At 43.7% G+C, this 19,698-nt stretch overlaps 1 protein-coding gene across 2 annotated transcripts in view; it reads right to left on the bottom strand.

The window, feature by feature from the left end:
* Positions 1-19,698, bottom strand: part of AHRR (aryl hydrocarbon receptor repressor) — a 134,337-nt gene that overhangs the window by 77,262 nt on the left and 37,377 nt on the right. The window lies entirely within an intron of this gene.

Here is a 19,698-nt window from a genome sequence, read left to right as displayed (position 1 = left end):
CACAGAAGGAAAATCACCAAGGTAAACAGTAGGAGGAAAAGGGGAGGAGGAAGGAAAACAATAAAAGATGGCAGTTAATTAAAAGTTTATCACAAAAGTTCATTGATAAGCATAGGTGCTGGAACTAGGGGTGCTGGGCATGTGGCAGCACCCCTTGGCTTGAAGTGGTTTCCATTATGCACAGGTTTTACAGCTTGGTTCAATGGCTCTCAGCACCCCCACTATACAAATTGTTCCTGCACCTCTGCTAATAAGATACTCAAAAGTCATCAAATGCATGACATTATCTCATGGCTGTGTTTTATAGGTCAGTCTGAGTTCACACCTCTGAGCTCTCTCAGCAGTCCCTATAGCCTTCTACTTTTGCTGCTCTGGTTAGAGCATAGCTCATCTGAAGAGGGCTTCAGCCAGCTACAGCAGCAGTGAAGGTGTGAACTGACCCCTCCTACACCATATTCATTTAAATGGCATTTTAATGTCAATATCTAGAAACATGGGACCAAATTCTGAATACCTTATTTGGATAAAACTCCCAATGACATCAAAGCTGAGTAAAACTGAACAAGGAATTGAAGCTTTGCTTCATTGTCTTTATGTTCCTTCCATACCCAAACCTTTTTTTTTTTTTTATATATATAAACCAGAATGGGCTTTTTGCCCAAATTCTCTCTAGAGCAGGTCTTTCCTGGCACACTGCCTCAGTTGGAAGGGGACTGGGTTTCTCTCTGCCCTCTTCATCCTTGGAATTTACATTTCCCAATCTCCTCTTCAGCAGTTGCAATCAAGATGAACATATGGCTTTAACCCCCCCGCCCCCCCCCCCCCGACACACACACACACTGTTGCTACAAGCTGCTGTATACATTGTTTGGCAAAGGGTTACTGTGTTGTCACAGTAAGACTTGTACTTTGCCGCTGGGACTTGTCTCTAGGAGGAGAAATGGACAAAGTAATGCCAGTTTGCTGTTCTTTCCTGAAGTAAGGCTAGGGACAACTGGAAGTTAGGTTCAGTGACTTTGTAGAAAATACACCATTTACTGAAAATGGAATATACAATATATCATACTGGTCATTGCCTGGGTGTTGTGACTCCTTCCTTATGTGTACAGAGAAAGAAGTTAAAGAAACAATGTAACTACAGTGACCTCTTGGAGTTTAGTGTCATTGCAGCTTTACTGCTATAGACAAAGCCCAACTTCTGTGCAGAAAATGAACTCTGAAGAGCTCAGCTTTGTGCCCATGGGTAATGCCTGACTCACACTGCTGATTTTAACGGCATTATAAATTGCCCTGACGATCCCTATAAAGAATGCAGAATGTGACAGGAGGTTTTCACTACTGGGACATATCAAGCATGACTGGTGAGCAAATCCTCAGCCTGATATTATCTCTGCTTTATTAGCTACTAATGTCAGTGACAAAATGGTGAGCATGCTCCCCAATTAATACGGGTAGCTGTTTATGTGTTTAACTGTTTCTGAAGTGCTTATCACTGTGGTACCAGTGGGGACTTTTAATGCTACTGGGTGGGAATAGAGAGAGACAATGGGAGGGGTTCATCTGTGGTATAACATCTCTGAATTCAAGTGAGTTACATCAAGTGTGAATTTGGCCCACTAGAGCTTGGGGCAGTGAGAGTGCTGAAGAAAAAATTCAAATCTAAAATGGATACATAGAAAAGTGGCTCACTCCCATATTAATAGGGCCTTGCAAAGTGCAGAGCACTCTTATGGGGTGTTGAACACACTCAACCCCCACTGAATTCTGTGGGAGTTGAGGGCACCCAACACCTTATAGGACTGAACCTTTAATAACAGTGAAGGTAAAACTCGTGTTTTTAATTTAAAACATCTCTGTTTTTCTCATGTGGATAATTCTTGTTCTGGGGCATGAAGATTTTTTCCCTTATGCACTAATGCGCATGAAACAAACAAACAAAAATAAAGTAATTCAATCTCTGCTTTTCTGTATTTAAAATCTCAGCCATAATGTCGTATTAGCATATTTTCCATTTAATTATTGTATTAATCAGTACATGATTCATTATCTAAGAGAGACTATTTGTTCACTTAAGAAATGTTTCCATAACAATATCAGTATGTGTATTTTAACAGGCCATTCTCCCCTGTAAAGTATATGAAGCTTAACTGATCTAGGATTATTCTTTGAATAAAATATTTGGAGAAAAATATCCAATTTCAGTGATAAGAGTTATAAAGCAACATTGTGAAATATAATAACACAACTGAGGATAGTGTGTTCTATACCAGATGTTGAAATACTCTGAGTATTTAAGATGTATGTAAGGTGATATGTACGGCTTACAAACATAGAGTTGATAAGAGAGCTATGAATTTGTAAGTTGATTAGAAAAAAAAATAAAAAATCTAGAAACTTCCATGCTGCCTCTTATACTTGGATCTAATCCCTCTCCTCTCTCAAATCCATCCCCTCAAGACCCTTCCCTACCACAATTCTTATAAGAAATCAGCCAGTTAATCATGGTAGATTGAGGGCCAGATGGGGTTAGTTGGCACTTTATTTATAATTATATGAATTGCACATATAGATAATATATATTTGATTGCATTCTCCTCCCTCCATCTTTGGTAGGTCACTTGCCTCCATATGCCTTAGTAGCGCAATGAGCTCCATGCATGCAGGCCCCTACCATCCATGTGGCTCCCTATTCAGTAGGGCTCCATGAGGAGGCAAGGATCTTCATGCATCTTAATGCAGGACCAGGGACTTAGGTTGTAAGATTTTCAGGGCAGGAACTACACCTTTGTATGTATTTGTACAATACTTACCACCATTAACTCCATTTCCAGTTGGGACCTCTGGTCATAAAGATAATATAAATATTAAATAAGAATTAACTACTTAAAAAAAAACCCTAAAAAAGACAAAATTAGCTAGCAAAAATTTAAATATAATATAGAAGTTAGCTGAGACATTTTTCAGCAATGGAAACATTCTAAAATTAGAACATGTGTGGACAGAGACAGGAAGGAAATTATAAATTTGGCTAATAAATAAATAGGCTGGGGATTACATTTTTAAGTAGAAGAAAAAAAATTTGGTAACGAATATGGTCTAAAACTCCTAAAAATATACCTATACTGCCCCAAAAGAAGATGAAACAATTTAACAATCTAAATTAGCACTAATATCAAGAGAAGATTTGGGGATATTAAAAAAATATACACATGCTTAACTTTTACACATAAGTAGTCCCAAGACTCGTATCCATAAATCTTTGCAGGATCGGAGACATGTAGTTAACACCAGCTGCAGGCGAAATACCACTGTTAATGGGTAAGGGTGCAGAATATGTGCTTCCTATTTTGGATAATTACTGTATTTTTAATTGAATTTTGTAAACAATACATAGATAATACAGTGATGGACACCATATAAAAACCTGCAATATGATGTATTCCATACAGATATAAAAAGGGAGGGGTGAGATTAAAAGCAGAAATGGGATTACAGTAGAATTTTAGAAAATAGAGCAAATAATTCCATATTTGGCAAGAATATTGAATATCAGTGAACTTTCACAAAAGATAATACCACCTTCCTATGAAGGAGATTTTAAGCGCTTTAAAGGAACCTTAATAAGGATCTAATTTAGTGTAATGCTGTTTTAAACTGCATTTTCACTTGTACCACTATGATGTCTAGATTTTAGATAATATATCAGCTGGTGGATAAACAGGAATGCACCAAAAATTGTAATCGTATCAAGATTGTACTATAAAAGGGAAATCAATTAAACATAATCCGAGAAATTATTTAACTTGATAGAGTTAAACTCTAAGTGCACTGACTCATCTGTTATTGCCACATTAGTAAAATTCCAGTTTTCCTCTGTGTCTAAACTGGAATTTTCTTTTCAAGACACTTCAGAAAAGGAAACTAGGCCAAACATAATAAAATGGAAATACATACTTTACACTAAACCGAATGAGCAAAGAATATAACAAATTAGATATCTACACAATGTAAGTTTTGCAAATTGTTTGCAGTGTTGTTGCTGTGTTGGTCCTAGGATATTAGGGACACAACGTGGGTGAGGTAATTTTTTTTTTTTTTTTTTTTTTAAGACCATCTTCTGTTGGTGAAAGAGTCAAGCTTTCAAGCTAGCCAGAGCTCTTCTTCAGGCTGTGAAAAGTATTCAGAGGGTGTGTCTACTCTTCAATTAAAAACCAGCAGCAGGCCCTTGACAAATGACTTAGGCTCACAGGGCTCGGACTAAGGAGATGTTTAATTGCAGTGTAGATGTTTGGGCTTTGGCTGGAGCTCAGGCTCTAGGACCCTGTGAGGTGGGAGGGTCCCAGAGCTCAAGCTGCAGCCCAAGCCCGAATCTCTATCCTGCAACTGAACAGCCTCCCAGTCTGAGCCCCACCACGAGCCTGAGTCAGTTGGCACAGGCTAGTTGCAGGTGCTGTCACAGGATTTTTTTCTGTATTAAAGCAGGTTCTCTCAGGGTGGAGTATCCTTGTTTGGTGAAGGCAATTTTAAGTGTATTAAGGTGCATATCCTGGACTTTCTCCTCACAGCATATTCTGTGGTATCTGAGTGCCTGGCAGTAGATAACAGATTTCTTGGTGTGTTAGGTTTGGTCACTGGATCTATGAAGGCAGGTGCAGTGATCCAGGTCCACTGTTGAAGTTGATTGTGGTGTCCAGGAAGTTGATGCTGGTGTGGGAGTATTCTAGAGAGAATACAAAGGATGGATGGTGGTTGTTGAAATTGTGGTGGAAATCTATGAAGGAGTATTGGTCGTCTGTCCAGAGGATGAAAATATATGATCAACTTAGCTCAGGTAGATAATTGATTTCATGGTGTATTTGTCCAGAAATTCTTCCTCCAGGTGGCCTATGAAGAGGTTAGCATACTGGGCAGCCATCCTAGTACCCATGGGTGTTCTCATTGTTTGGACAAAGTGTTTGTTGTTGAATGTGAAATGAGTATGGGTGAGGATGAAATGAATGAATCTGGCAATGTGTTTGGGGTGGATATCTGAGGGTTGTCCATTGTCTTGTGGATATTTGAGACAGGCAGCAATGCTGTCATTGTGAGGGATCTTGGTGTATAGGGAGGCCACACAAATACCTCAAAAGAACCTCCTGGGGGGGGGAACCCTTCCAGGAAAAAAACCCACAAACTTCTGACTGCACACCCCTGCCAGTCACCTGCCACCCCAGACTGGAACCCATATGGGGTATCATTAAGCAATTACAACCTATTCTCAATGAGGACCACATCCTGAAATAAACCTGCCCCAAACTCCCTCTTCTGGCTTTCAAACAAACCCCCAACCTCTCCACGCTCATCATCTGAAGCAAGTTCCCCACAGACCAGGACCCTGCCATAATAGCAAATGCAAAACTTGCAGACATATGTCACTGCTACAATGATCGATACCCCCACCCAACACCCCTTTCAAGATCTATAGGTACTACACATACCTATCACACCATGTGGTGTATCTTATCCTGTGCACTAAATGCCACAATTACAACTATGTGGGTGAAACCGGACAATCACTACACACTCTTGCATGAACTCACACTGAAAAATGATACAAGACAAAAACACCATATAACCGGTGGACAAACACTCTTCAGAAATTGATCATTCCATATCTGACGACTCAGTCCTCAGCCTCACAGGAAATCTGCACGACATCTTAAAATAAGAACCTGGGAGCTTAAATTCATAATTTTGCTAGACACTAAAAATCATGGTCTTGACAATTGCATTTCCCCGTCACAAAATGTTTCTACCACTATAAATGCAAACAGTACATTCTGAAGCAGTGATCTTACCTCTACAGCAAGCAGTATTTTATACTTTGCACTTGTACAGTGGGATCTTAAAACACTTCAAATGTTACCATGTTTGTCCCCCCAAAATTCCTCTTAGAAAGTAATATTTTCAGGTGGGGAAACTGTAAAATGGAGAGAGGAGGGAGGGATAAATGCCTTGACCAAGATCACAAAGTGTCTCAGCAGCAGAGCCAGAAACAGGATCCAGATAACCTATCTCCCAGTCCTGAGCTACAGCCACAACACTATGCTTCTTCACAACCTTATGAATTATATTCTGCTTATCTAAATTCGCACTATAGTTTCTGTTGGATAGGAGATACTGCATTTCCTTAATACACATCTTGAGAGTGAAGAAACACCTTCCCTTCCAATAAGGTGATTGCTCATTAAACTGAAAACACGTGTAAATCAAATCAGAGAATATGCCTCAGGCAATGCTTTCCTAATCCTGCCTCCTTTCCATCGTAGCAGTTGTTAGGGCAACATTATTGCCAGTGGCCTTCTTGAACTTTTGCAATTAAACAAATTGTTTTGGATGGCCCAAAACCACCCCACCCCACTGTTTTCAAATCCATCTGAGCTGAGATATCGCCAGCCAGCTATTTAGCTCTTCATCACACACTGACATCCACCATCTTCTTTAGACAGGAAAATGAGAGTTAAATCAGTATGTTAGTGGAGTTACTCCAGGTTTACCACCAGTGTAAATGAGAACTGAATTTGATCTATAGATTGCTAACAAGTGGCCTCACAGCCAGACTGTGACTGGAGCCATTGGCTGCAATGGAGGAGGTGAAAACGTACATTGCCCCAGCAGGAACTCATCTGAGAGCACAAGGGAGAGGGTGACCCTCTTTCACCACTGACACTGGACTCAATGGGCCAGATTCTCTCTTGCCCTGCCCCTTGACAGTGTTTTACACCAGTGCAGACTGAGTGCAAAGTGCATGTCAATTGTTACCAAATTGGAAATATAATAAATGGTTACACAAGGAGAAGAACAATGGAAAAATCAGGCCTACTGGCTACATCTAAAATTGAGTATTTTATTGACTTCTCCCAGCACTGGTCTAGCACTGATGCAGCTCCATGGTGGGAACATTTGTGTAGACCAACTATCATTGTTTCTACCACCATGTCATATAGACCTGACAGTACTCCTGCCATTGCTAGCAACAGGGCTAAACCAACCCTGGGAGAACTCCCTAGTAGCCAAAGACACCCTCCCCCACTTACCATTTCCTGCTTTATGGACTTATAAACAGGCAATGCAAGCAATGTCACAACACTGAGACCTATTGAGCCACTCATCACAAAGTCACCTACCAATGACAAGGTGGCAGGAGAAATGCAACCACAGCTCTTCAAGAGATGGAATAGCAATTGCAGTATGGTGCACAAAGGCTACACGTTCCACAGAGTCCTCTCCTCAGCACTCTACCAAGTACTGACCAGGCCTAACATCACTTAGCTTATGAGGCTTGACATCGTAACAGTCTATAGACGCATGGCTGCAGGCAAAATTATGTTTTTGTTGTGTGTTTGATAGTTTTTGGTAAGTAAGAGAATAGGTAGGAACAAAGTAACAGTCTCCTGCAGAGTGCTAACACAGTATAAGACATCAAACACAAATAGAGCATGAAGCCATTAATTCCACAGAGAAGTCTAGAATGGAAGGCATTCTCGAGTGCCCAAACCATCTTAGTTTGTAAGTACTGATGGCATCAGGAATATTCAGATTGATATAAACCCCTTTCCCCCCCAAATATCAGCTACTTCTTCTTCTGCAAGTATACCTTACTGTGACTCCCATAATGTTAATCTCCTTTATCCTTGTTGCAGCTTACTATACAATTAACTTTAAAGCATTTGTAAAACTGCTATGTAGGTCACAAACTGAAAAAGGAGCTACAGTAAAACTGTACTCAGCCTGCTTAAAGGCTCAGAATAATTAAATACACTTTACTGAAGTCCAAAAGCAAACTTAGTAGTACCATACAAAACTGACATTTATTTATAATTAAGGCCCCTTCTCTGCCATTATAGAAATAGCCATGGTAATTTGGAGACAGCTTCAGAATTTGCCACTGGCATGGAGCCTTGCTCTAAAAGATTCCCTTGCTATTTGCAGATGAGGGGCATTTGTGCAGATCATGAGTCCTCTTAACTTCCTTTGAATGAGTCTGAGCCCAGGAAGGGTAAATCCTGCTCAGACAAGTTACTCTACTACAAAACACAGAGATGTGGAGGCTAACATGATGATTTTGGAACCTGTCTATACAACTTATACATTCTGGTTGATACTGTAAAGTTATTATTATGAAATTGCTGTATCACAGGAAGCCTCTCTATGTGAATCCACCATTGCTGGCAAAGCTGTGTCACCTCCCTGCCAGACTGGGGACAATTGAGGGTCATTAGAACTCAAAGCCTGCCTGTTCAAGTGGAAACACCTGAATGACAATTGGTTGGCTGGAGCTGGGAGAAGATACTTCCCCCAACTTATCTGCAGGGAGGAAGGAAGGGGAGAGAGTGGAAAATTCCCAAACCAGGAGGTTTAAAAGGACTCCCATGCAAAAGACTCAGAGAGCCATACAGGAAGTTTTGGGCAGGAAAGAGGAAGGGGACAGTTCAGCAAGGTCAGAGAAGATGAGCTCAGGAGAGAAGGCTCCATGTTTCAGAACACAAGCCATGCACTGCAGCCCCAGATGACTTTGGGTGCTCTGGAGTAGTGAGGAAACAGAGGCAGGGAAATGTGCGAAGGGTTCATTATTTTTGTATAAATCTGTGTGTTTCTTATGTGATTAAATAAAAAGTAATGGTTTTAGAATCCTGTGCAAAGCGTCAGTGCATTCCATGCATTACACCGATCACATGCCCCTTGAAGAAGAGAACTGTGAACCCAGAACACCGCACAGTTGGATTCTGGAAGAGGATGTGTTTAAGCTGCAGAGGAAGCCTGAGGGGGCAGCACTATTTCTACGGTCTGGGCCATGGGCTGCATGGTCAAAGCTCTTGGAGGGGGGTGCTAGACAAAGGGTCTGCATCCCAAGAGTGCCTAGGGACAGCAAGACAGGGTCAATGCCTAGACTCCATTCAGACTCTGGAGGCTTAACACACCCAGGGATTCAGCAACTGGATCACATCACTGCAGTCTGGTCAGTGGCCAAGAAGAGGTACTCAACTAGAATTGTGACAACTACCCAGCCCTGTTTCCTGTCAGAGCACACTTACTGCTGGAGGAAGGAAATCTCCACCTTCCAGCAGACAAGAAGAGGAAGTAGAGCCTCCAACTTTCTTGCAACAGCTAGGGCACAGACAGAGCTTCCAACCCACTCCCAGGAGTCTGGAAAAGGAGAAGAGAGAATCCCTCACTCTGTCCCATCAGCCATGAGGGTGTGGTGGTGTAGCAGAACCTGCCAGTTGAACCAAATGATTTCCCCAAACAGCTGTAGGGAGGAAAAAAGTGGAACTTTGATATAAGCAGCTAGGGTGCAATAAAACGGTTCCTCTACATACAATGAGGAAAACAAAGTCAGAGTAATCCACTCTTTGGAAAGGAATGTGTGAGGGGAAAGGGGTATGCAGCCACTTCTTCAGGAACAAATCCACCAGGCTTTCAGGAATGAGTGTGCAGAGCCAGCCTTCTTGACACTTCTGATAAATTCCACTGATGTCATGTTATAGTCGTTGATTAGATAATGACTTACAGACTGAAGAGTTTTCGTCAAAGATTTACTTATGCATCATTTACTCAGTAGAACATTATTTCCTCTTTTGTTTTATTATAGTGTTATGAAAATGAATAAAACTATATATCTAGAAAAGAGTTTGCATTTGTGAATGGTGCCTTTTTGGCTGACAAGTTCTTGATACTTTGCTACTCTGAATATTGTGGTAATATACTGCCATTGGTTTTGCCTTGGTTGTCAGCTACCCCAAGTACAGCAGTTGTATTTTTGGTGTCTTTGGTGTTAGTTGTTGTCTTCTCAGGATACTATGTAATAGATTTATAGCTTCTAAGGCCAGAAGGGCCCACTGTGATTATCTAGTCTGATCGGCATAACATAGGCCATAGGATTTCCCTGAAATAATTCCTGTTTGAACTACAGCATATAGAAAAATATCTAACTTTGATTTAAAAAATTCAGTGATGGAGAATCCACCACAACCCTTGGTAATTTGTTCCAATAATTAATTATCCCCACTGTTAAAAATGTATGCCTTATTTCCAGTCTGTATTTGTCTAGCTTCAACTTCTAGCCATTGAGATCATGCAAGACTGAAGATCCCCTTATCAAATATTTGTTCTCTGTACAGGTATTGTAGACTGTCATCAAGTCACCACTTAAACTTCTCTTTGTTACAATAAACAGATTGTTCTCCTTTAGTCTATCACTATAAGGCAGTGATTTTCAAACTGGGGTACGAGTACCATTGGGGTACGTGAGAAAAATCCTGTAATAGAAGATATGCATTTTATTTAGAAAGATGTGGCAATCTAACCATACGTATATTATGACCCTATCTCAGGGTACATCTACACTACAGCGGGGAGTCGATTTAAGATATGCAAATTCAGCTACGTGAATAGCGTAGCTGAATTCGACGTATTGCAGCCGACTTACCCCGTTGTGAGGACGGCGGCAAAATCGACTTCTGCCGCTTTTTGTCGGCAGCGCTTACTACCACCTCTGCTGGTGGAGTTAGAGCGCCGATTCGGGGATCGATTGTCGCGTCCCGATGGGACGCGATAAATCGATCCCGGAGAGGTCGATTTCTACCCGCCGATTCAGGCGGGTAGTATAGACCAGACCTCAGAGGGGGTACGTGGTAGACTACATTATTTGGAAAGGAGTATGCAGCCTAAAAAGTTTGAAAACCACTGCTATAAGGCATGTTTTCCAATCCTTTAATCATTCTCACAGCTCTTCTCTGAACCCTCTCCAATCTATAAATATTCTTCTTGAGTTGTGGTCATTATTTAATATATTTTTAATGCATTGGCATACTTTAATAGTCAACATAATAAACTATTACTGTGGACTAATACAATATGTACTCAAGTTTTGGATTGGGTTTTTATTTTGTTTTTTAAATAACAGGTTTCTCTTTATTGGGTGAATTTACATATGTACACCGTTAGCTAAAAGAAACATTTATTTTAAACAAATATTCAAATCTACCTGCCAGGTTCTTTTTTTCAGATTAACAGCTTTAACCCCAGCAATGCAGGCTTCCAACCTAAACATACATGCTGGGGCTGAAATTGAAAGTACAGGTTTCAGCTTAAACCAATGATTACTATTTATAAAATTAAAATGAATTACAATGAATACAAAAACAATACTAAATAGGAAAAAAAAGTCTTATTTTGTTTCTTTGAGTGTATAGCTCCAGATAGCAGATCTTACTGATCTGTGCCATATGATCTCCCATACCAATAGCAGCATACTTACACAGAATGCAAAGAATCTGGCACTCCTAGGGAAGGCTTTAGGTGAAAATTTACCAATGATAAAATCCATGGAAAAACAAGAATCTTGTACTTAGACCTCCTAGGAAAGCCTGAGAACCGAAGGAATCCTTCTAGGAAACCTTGATCATATGATAGTAGAGAGGAACCCCCTAGCTTAATAAGCAGCCCTCCTGAGAATTGAGGTGGTATTGCAAAGATCAGCCGTGTCCAAATTGCTAGGACCACAAAGCACAACTCCCTAAACAGCCCCCCAAACTCTCATCAGGAGAGTCTAATCTAAAGAACTTTCACCCAAATAAAATAAGTAGAGAAAACTCATATCTTTTCTCTGGAAGATCCACAAGGCATAGAAATATGGTGAGTAGATGAAAGTGGGAACAAACTGTAAGTAACTGAGGAACTGGGAATGCCAAATGGGGAAAAATTGGGAGAGGGCCCAATCCAACTTCTATTAAAGTCAGTGAAAATTGGATTAGACCCAAAAGACAAGAAACTGCAGAAAAGGTGCTACACCCTAACATAACAGTAGTGGCAAATCAGAAAGAACAATGGAAGTCACACAGTGTGCTAATTCTGTCAACATGAAAAAAGCTGAATCAAAGGAACCAAATATGAGACGTTTCAGAAGTGAGAAGATGTGTCTAAAAGGACTTTAAATGCATCCTGTAGAAACTAATGCCCACTTTGTTAGGGGAAAGCGATGGTCTACTATGGTTAGTAACTGTCACAGTTTAGGACAACTGCACTTACATTTCCCCCTCATTGTCCTCCAAGAGCACTCACTTGTAGGCTCCCAGCTCCTCAGCAAGCACCTCTGTTGAGAGAAGACCCGTGTCTTTCTCCCTCCTGACCAGAGGTTTTTCCAGCCTGCACAGTTCCCTGCCTACACTCTGAGTTCTCCAGCAAGTCAGACACTCTAAATTAGGGGTGGGCAAACTTTTTGGGCCAAGGGCCACATCTGGGTGGGGAAATTGTATGCAGGGCCGGGGCAGGGGGTTGGTGTGCGTGACGGAATGTGGGGTGTGGGAGGGGGTGCAGTGTGCAGGAAGGGGCTCAGGGCAAGGGATTGGGGCAGAGGAGGGGTGCGGGGTGTATGAGGGGGCTCAGGGCAGGGGGTTAGGGTGCAGGAGGAGTGTGGGGTGCAGCAGGGGGCTCAGGGTAGGGGGTTGGGGTGCATGGGGTGCAGGGTGCAGCAGGGGGCTCAGGGCAGGAGTGCAGGAGGGGTGCAGGGTGTATGAGGGGGCTCAGGGCAGGGGGTTGGGTGCAGGAGAGGTGCGAGGTACAGGCAGGGGGCTTAGAGCAGGGAGTTGGGGGCGGGGTACAGGAGGCGTTCGGGCTCTGGCCCGGCGCTGCTTACCTCAAGCGGCTCTGGGGTGGCAGCGGTGTGCACCGGGGCCAGGGCAGGCTCCCTGCATGCCTACCCTGTTCCCGGCCCTGGGCCACTCCAGGAAGCACTGTGGCCTCTGGGGAGGGGGAGGGCGGAGGGCTCCGCGTGCGCTGCCCTTGCCATGCTTCCAGGTACCTCCTCCAAAATTTCCATTGGCCATGGTTCCCCATTCCCGGCCAATGGGAGCTGCGGGGGGCAGTGCCTGGAGGCAACTCACAGAGCCCTCTGCCCCCCACCCGGGGGCCGCAGGGACGTGATGCTGGCGGCCCCGAGGGGCTGGATCCGGCCCACGGGCCATAGTTTACCGACCCCTGCCCTAAATCATCAGTGTCTGCATGTTGTTTCCTCACCAAGGCTCTAAACAATGTAACTGCTCACAGCTATAAGGTACCACACCCCTCTATCTAAGCAAGTACATTTAGTCTTAAGGTGAAACCATTCCAGAGAAAACATATTAAAATAATAAAAGAACTTACATGCCTGCTAATAGGCTTGCCAGAGATCACCCCCATTCCAATAAGGGTCTCCAGTAAACACAGGGTCATCTTAGGGGTGGGCCAGCGGGCGACCGCCTAAGGGCGCCATGGCCAAGGGGGGACCGTGCAGCAGCGCAGAGGTACGTGCTGCCAGTGTAGAGTTAGAAACTGCTCCCAGCTGGCAGGGGAGCGCTGTGGGGGGCAGTGTTCCCTCTAGTTTTTCCCACACATGTGCGGAATTAATTTTGTTGTATGACACATCACCTCCATATTGGTGCACATAACAAAATTCATGTGGTGAGGGTGAGGGGTTCGGAGTGTGGTAGGTGGGCTCAGGGCTCGGTAGAGGATTGCGGTACGGGGGGTGAGGGCTCTGGGGGCGGTTGCAGATGAGGGGCTCAGGGCTGGGGCAGAAGGTTGGGGTGCAGGGGAGTGAGGGCTCCAGTGGGGGTGCGGGCTTTGGGGTGGGGCTGGGGATGAGGGCTTTGGGGTGCAAGCTGCCCAGGGGCTACAGTGGGGAGAGAGGACTCCCCCTAGCTCTCTGTCCCCACAGCAGCACCTGGGCTGGGGTGGGGGAGAGGCGCTTCTCCCCTGGCCGTGGCAGGTCCCTGCCAAGGCTGGGTTGGGGCCAGGGGAGGGACACCTCTCCCCCAGATGCGGCAAGTCTGGGGCAGGTCCGTGTTGGAGCCGGCGGGGAGAGGCTCCTCTCCTCACCGTGGCAGGTGAGTACTGGGCCCTAAGCCCCTGCGCAGGGCTTAATAGGCAGCTGCGCAGCCGTGTAGCTTAGAGAAAAATTAGGTAGGGGAGCAACCAGATTTCTCCCTGCTTCCTCCCAGTGGAGGAATGTGGGGGTGGGGGAGTAGTTACACACAGATACTTCTCCCCCATACGTTCCTCTGTGCCCCCCCAGGGTGTGAGGGGGAGAGCAAGGAGCAACAGCAAGTGCTCCCTGCATCCAGGTCACTTTCTGTTCCTCCTCCTCCTCCCCCTCCCTCCCAGAAACAGCTGTTTGCGGCACAAGCGCTGGGAGGGAAGGGGGAGAAGCAGGACCCAGCGGTGTGCTCAGGGGAGGAGGCAGAGGCGGAGCGGGGGTGAGCTGGGGCAGGGGCGGGGCGGGTCAGGGAGCTGAGCACCCATCAATTTTTCCCCAGAGCACCTACTGAGTCGGCACCTATGCTTGTTCCGGTCAAGAGAAATTAATGAACAAACTATAAGACCTTGCCTTGAAACTAAGAGAAATTCATTATTACACTCAAGTAGAGCCAATAAGGGTCAGGCCCTTGAGAGAGTGTCTGTCTCTTTAACCCTGCCTGTGTCTTTGATTTCCCCTCCCCTTCACAGGGACTGATTCATTTCTGGGGAAACCTGTCAAGCAATCCCAGAAGGGGGTTGCACTCACAAGAGCATCAAAGCAAATGGCTCTTGCAACATTGCCTCTCAAGTGTTTGCTGAGAAGTGTATATTTCAGGGGTGGGCAAACTACGGTCCCGGGGCCACATCTGGCCCTCCAGATGTTTTAATCTGGCCCTTGAGCTCCCGCCGGGAAGTGGGGTCCAGGGCTTGCCCTGCTCCGGCGCTCCAGCTGGGGAGTAGGGTCGAGGTCTTGCCCCACTCTATATGGCTCCCGGAAGCAGCGGCAATTCCCCCCTCGGGCTCCTATGCGTAGTGCCAACCAGGGGGCTCCACACGCTGCCCCCGCCCCAAGCACTACCCCTGCATCTCTCATTGGTTGGGAACCGCAGTCAATGGGAGCTGCAGGGGTGGTGCCTGTGGACAGGGCAGTGCACAGAGCTGCCTGGCTGCACCTCTGCATAGGAGCTGGAGGGGGGACATGCCACTGTTTCTGGGAGCTGCTTGAGGTAAGCGCTACCTGGAGCCTGACCTCCTGACCCCCTCCCATGCCCCAACTCCCTGCCCCAGCCCTGATCCCCCTCCCACCCTCCAAACCTCCCAGTCCCAGCTTGGAGCACACACCTGCATCCCCAACCCCTCATTCCCAGCCTCGCCCCAGAGCCCGCACCACCAGCTGGAGCCCTCTCGCACCCCAACCCCCAATTTCGTGAGCATTCATGGCCCGCCATACAATTTCCATACCCAGATGTGGCCCTTGGGCCAAAAGGTTTGCCCACCCCGGTATATTTGGATCTTCCTCCCACTTCTTGACAATCCTACCATCTCCATATATTGAGTTAATATATGGATACAGTAAACATCACAATAACTAGATCAGGATACAGTGTTCAGAAATTATTACAGGCAACTCCAAATCCATCACAGCACCACCACACTGAAGTAATTAATTGATGCTGTGCCACATCCAAATATTCCCAGACTCTGGAGACATTCAGCTCTGAAGTCCATTGTGATGAGCCTTTATCTATAATGGTTCAAACAAATAATCCTCACTCTAAACAACTACAAACTTTGGGAAAGCTTGGACAATGACCCAATTCAAACTTTGCAAACAATTTTTATGCATTTATTCCCATAGCTAATTCACCATCCTCTATGTTCTGTATGTATTCACATGCTGGTGTACCAAATTTTCAGCCTTCTGGTGAGTGGATAAATGTGATTATGTAATATGTGCCCCCCCCCAGGGTGTGAGGGGGGAGCAAGGAGCAACAGCAAGTGCACACTGCATCCAGGTCACTTTCTATTCCTCCTCCTCCCCCTCCCTCCCACCGCTTGCCGCACAAAACAGCTGTTTCGCGGCACAAGCGCTGGGAGGGAAGGGGGAGAAGCAGGACTCGGCGGTGTGCTCAGGGGAGGAGGCAGAGGCGGAGCGGAGGCGAGCTGGGGCGGAGGGGGCGGGTCAGGGAGCAAGGTAATATGGCAAGGATGGCTTTTAAATATGTAACCATTCATTGTTATGTAGATCATTTTATTATTCAGAATATTAGATAGGGAGGCAACAGAATACTAGCTGAAATGCAGTACATCTGCAAAAAGGATCAAAGTATTAAAAGATATCCCTGTTCCTTCAATATTGTAAAAGAAAAATGATCCATATTAAAACCTTTACGTTTCTCAGCTAAAGCTTCATATTTAGCAACACTCATTACCAATTAGTAAGAGTTTCTGTGTACAGGAATATGGATGCCAAAGAACTGAAAGTGATAGAACACACTCATTTCCCAAACAATTGCTAGAGCAGGTTCTGGTGGTTAGAGCAGAGAACTGAGAATCAGTTGTGGGTTCTATTCTTGAATCAACCACTGGTTCACTGTGTCACTTGATCTCTCTTCTGTAAAATGGGAATTATAGTACCTTCCTCAGAAGTATTGGCAGGCTAAAATTAGTGTTTGTAGAAAGCCTTAAGAGACCCAGATGAAAGGTGCTATATAAGGGCAAAATACAGTTATTATATACAGAGTAGTATGATTTCTTTACAGAAGTACAAACTATACATAAAGGGAATCATTTAACCTACCAACAAAATGTAGCCAGTTCTGAAATGGAACACAATATCATTATACTGGCATCAGCAAAACTACAATATGCTTTCGGTACAGGTTGTCAAGAATACCTGATCTAAATGAAGGGATAGAGAAATTTGGAGAGGCAAAATACAATTAACCAGGTTGTGATATGGCCAGGAATTGGTGTTGCAACTCATATGAAAAGTATTTTAGTGCTCATAAGTCATCAGGGCCAGGGCTGTAAATATCATCTGAAAGATGATACCAACAGCAGAAGCACAGAGCCATCTAACACCAAACTGAGGCATTGGTTCGATACTGATCCAGAAGTGAGGGGTAAGGTGCTGAATCACCAGAACAACTTCCTGTAGAACCTGGTGTCTTCCAACCTAGCACTGAGACAACCTCGTGTTGCTCTGTATGAGAGATCTGGTGAAACTGCAGTGATATGGCTGCAAACCACACAGGAATGTTTATGAGGAATTAGTGAAATTACTAACTATGTATAGCTTGGGGGGAAAACTATTAATAGGAAAGTTGACAACTGTTTACAGATATTTGAAGAGTGTAAACACCATGGATATGGAGGAATTATTTTGTAGTCCAAGGAAATATGAACAGGAATGGTGTGGCGAGTTCAACAAAGAAACAGTTAAATTGAACACCAGGAAAATCTATCATGACAGTGATATCTACAGTTTGGAATAGCAACTACAGCTTTTGCTTGTATAATATAACGTAAAGCGGAAGTGTTAGTTACTCCAAGTTACTTACCTTCATATGCTGTAGGTAACTAACTTAGAGTAGTCATTGGTGAAGGACTAGATGAGTATTTTCAATCTCTTAATTTCTAATTATCTGTGAAATTATTTTCTTTCTTGAAATCAATATGGTGAACTTGCTCCATGTACTCTAATTGGCTACTGAACTTTATAAACAGAACACGGCCCCATGTTATATTAGGCGCAGTTACTGAAAGGACACCTAGTGGTGACTAAACATGTCTGAGTAGCAGCTTCTGTAGCTGTTGAAGGTATGTCATGAAGAGGCTAGCAAATTGTTACAGCTTGAGCCTTCAGTGCCATATATAAATTGTTATGATATTACTGACAAAAAGTATATTTTGGGGGACTCTGGCTACGGTATATAAATTTAAATGTACAAATCATTTCTTTTTAAACTAAAAGGCAGCTCAATTCCAGAAGACAGGGTATGTGCATGTAGTACACTTCAATCTCCCTGGTCATTCTATTACAGATTTAAAAGTCACTATCATTGAACAAAAAAACTTCAGAAACAGACTTCAAAGAGAAACAGCAGAACTAAAATTCATTTGCAAACACCATTAATCTGGGCTTGAATAGGGACTGGGAGTGGCTGGCTCATTACAGAAGCAGCTTTTCCTCTCCTGGATTTGACACCTCCTCATCTATTATTGGGAGTGGACTACATCCACCCTGATTGAACTGGCCCTGTCAACACTGGTTCTCCACTTGCGAAGTAACTCCCTGCTCTCCATGTGTCAGTATATAATGCCTGCATCTGTAACTTTCACTCTATGCATCCAAAGAAGTGAGGTTTTTACCCATGAAAGCTTATGCCCAAATAAATCTGTTAGTCTTTAAGGTGCCACCAGACTCCTTGTTGTTTTAGTACATTACAGTGCTTTCTCCAGTCTAGTTTTAACATTGCAGGTCTACCCTATTGCAATTGTAAGAATATTGCTCAGTCTAACAGAACTCACAATGGGATATTCAGCTGATATTCAACCTAAATTTTATTTTGTTCACCTTCATCCCATATCTCCTCAATTGTGTCCCATTGAAGTATCCTAAACAATGCCTCCTCTTCTTTACAAAACATCCTTCCTTTAAATACAAGCACGATTGTTGTATCCAAGCTATACAAATTTAATTACTATACTCTTTCTTCCTCCCACCTGTCCTATAGTCATTTATGTGCGTTTACTCCAATTCCCTCCAGATGTACTAACGTATTTCCGATATGGAGGTGTCCATAACTGAATGCCATATTCCAGATGGAGTCACACTGATTTTACAGAGAGAGGGACTATCACCTCCCTGTTCTGTGATATGATCCCGCTCTGTATGCAGGCCAAAAACTGCATTTGGCGTTTTTGGTTCATTCCTACTTTCCAGGTTCTTCCCCCCAAATGAACATCATTGTTTTGGATTAAGTTTTCCCACATGAATTAGCTTGCACTTCTAGGTTGATTTTCCAGGTTCATTTTTATTAGGCTATATTTCTAGCATCACTGTGTCCTTCTGCATTGTGTCTCAGTCCATTTTAATTACCTGTGTCCTCAATGGTGTTTGAAATACCTCCCAATTTAGTATCAGCCTTTAATTTAAAGAACTACAAAATAGAACAAGTATTAAGTTTCTGCCCTTTGGGGTCCCTTTATTATGTCAACTGAGGGTCTAAATGTTGTGAATTTTTGCTATTGTTTTGTTTATTTGGGGGTGGGAGGTGGGGTTTTGTAACTAAATTTTGTACTTAAAAAATCAAATTCTGACTTATTTCTACAGAAATCAACAAACTAGGAAGAACTGGAACCTAATACAATGCTAGACATGAGTGGCAGCTACTGTTCTCACCCAAAGGGGGTGAGGGATAGCTCAGTGGTTTGAGCATTGGCCTGCTAAACCCAGGGTTGTCAGTTCAATCCTTGAGGGGGCCACTTAGGGATCTGGGGCAAAATCAGTACTTGGTCCTGCTAGTGAAGGCAGGGGGCTGGACTTGATGACCTTTCAAGGTCCCTTCCAGTTCTAGGAGATGGGATATCTCCATTTATTTATTTATAAAGATCAATATCTCAGGCCTTCATCAACCATACTGCAATTGGTCACTCCTTCCTCCACTCCGGTCTTCTGAGTCTCTCTGTCTCCTCCCAAACAGGTAATTGAGAATACCTCTTTACCTGCCAGACTCAAATATAGGTCACAAAGTGTGTCAAAGACCTCATACGAGGGGCACAAATACTATTCATGCAGGAAGTTTAAAGTAATGGCAATTTCTTCCTTTTGGATAAAGAACTATTTCTGTTACCACAATTGCATTATACTTTATTTCT

The sequence above is a fragment of the Chrysemys picta genome, chromosome 2, assembly GCF_011386835.1.
Source record: "Chrysemys picta bellii isolate R12L10 chromosome 2, ASM1138683v2, whole genome shotgun sequence".
In the NCBI taxonomy this organism is placed as follows: Eukaryota; Metazoa; Chordata; order Testudines; family Emydidae; genus Chrysemys; species Chrysemys picta.
Note: the sequence above shows the minus strand (reverse complement) of the source record. Positions and strands in the feature narration are given on the sequence as shown.